The following is a 2,212-nucleotide window of genomic DNA, read 5'->3' on the forward strand; positions in this document are numbered from 1 at the left end:
CCCCCACACACACACACATCCTTAGAGACATAATATCTAGCTGTCCATCATACACATACACAGAAAAACAAAAGTGATTTGTAAAGAAACGGATCTTGTTAAATTCCTTTAAACTACTTGAAGCTTTCCAAATTTTCACCAGATTATTTTCAAAATGTAGTTCTGGTGTAAGTTTTGCCTATGATGATGAAAATCACATTCATTTTTTCTAGAAATTATTAACAAAGATGCTACATGCATTTAAAGTCATGTAATTTTAGCCAATCAAAAGCCTCTGTTGCTGACATATCAAGTGTTCTGATCTCTGTTGCAATGCAAACAAAAATTTTGTGTGGTTTCTGGCCATGCAAGAAATAGCAACCAAATCTTCCCAGAATTACTTGATGATAAACAAGAAGAATGCAGTTCTGTTGAAGGCAATCAATGCAATATGTAGTTTTTGTAATCTTCAGAATTCATTTGCAAATGCAGGAGTAGTAAAAAAGGGATTGTATACATTCAGAAATGAATATTAAATCATCTTTACTTTTAATATGAGATAATTTATGACACATTAATTACACAATCAAATTATTAATGAGCTTAGATTACTTTGAGAAAATATATCATCATTATCATCATCATCACTTAATGTCTGTTTTCTATGCTGGGATGGGTTAGATGGTTTGACATGGAGTGAGCAAGGCCAGGATCCACACCAAGTTCTGTTGCCTGCTTTGGCTTGGTTTCTACAGCTGGATGCCCTTCCTAACGCCAACCACTATACCAAATGTTCTGGGTGCTTTCTATGTGGTACAAGCACCAGTGCTTTTTATGCGACACCATCACCAGTGCTTCGTATGTGGCACAATCACAGTACTCTTTACATGGCCCCATTACCATTGCTTTTAATGTGGCACCATTACCAATGTTTTTTACATGGCACCAGCACCAATATAATAATCATATAGTAATTGTGAATATAGTAAATGTGAATGTCTACAGACAAACAGAATATACATTTATACAAGCACGAGTATGTGTATGCGTGTGCATATGTGTTTGCATATATATGTACTTGTGTGTATATGTGCATATCTCTATGCTCACCACTTGTATTTGTGTCTGTGTATTTGTGTCTGTATAAGTGGATGTGTGTATGTATATTCTAGCCATTGTAGTTTGACCAGTCAGAGGCTAATCAAGTGAAAGGATCTGTCTGTCTTTGTATGATATCAATTGGAATCTGTGATTGAATCCACCTGATATCTTTTATTGATCCCACTGTTATTCCAGCAGAGTGCCATAAACAGTTGTCAGTATGGAATTGGTTTCTTTCGTTATTTATCATACATTTGATTTCTGTAATTTCCTCCACTATCTTAACCTTCTTTCCAAAGCGTGATCAGTCGTATTAACAAATGGCAGGAATTCTTTGATCTTTTTAGCGCTTCTAATGCCACAGAATTGTTAGCTCTCTACAATGCCACTCATTGTAAATTGAGGCATTATGGAAACCAACAGAAATATCTGTATTATATCCATGAATCAGGTTGAGAGAGAGTGTGTGTGTGTGTGTGTGTGTGTGTGTGTATGTGTGTGTGTATGTGTGTGTGTGTTTGTCTGTGTGTGTGTGCATGCGAGCATGTGTGTGTGTGATTATGAGTGTTTATCTACGCATGTATGTGTATATCTATATTATATTTATATATATCTATCTATGTGTGTGTTTGTGTGCATGTGTGTGTGTATGCGTGTGTGTGTTTGTGTGCATGTGTGTGTGTATGCATGTGTGTGCATGTGTGTGTGTATGCATGTGTGTGTATGTGTTAATATTTTAATTTGTCTATATATTTGGGTTCTCAAATGCATGACTATGAATGTATGTATGTATGTATGTATGTATGTATGCATGTATGTATGTATGTATGCATTCATGTGTATGAACATTATTTTATGAAATGCCTATTTTTGTGAGAGGATTAACTTGTGCATATGAATATATATATACACAAATATGTCTACATGTTTGCCTGTACTTCTGTAAGTGTGAGCTATTCCACACTACTGAGATATAGTACAATCAAGTACCAGTATCTGTGTGTTTGTACTAATGTATTAATGCATTTATGTACATTTGCAACAGTGCTGCATTTATGCACCATTCACTTGGTGACTGAATGTATTAGAAACATATATATATATATATATATATATATATATATTATATATA

This window comes from Octopus bimaculoides, chromosome 10 (assembly GCF_001194135.2).
Source record: "Octopus bimaculoides isolate UCB-OBI-ISO-001 chromosome 10, ASM119413v2, whole genome shotgun sequence".
Taxonomy (NCBI): domain Eukaryota; kingdom Metazoa; phylum Mollusca; class Cephalopoda; order Octopoda; family Octopodidae; genus Octopus; species Octopus bimaculoides.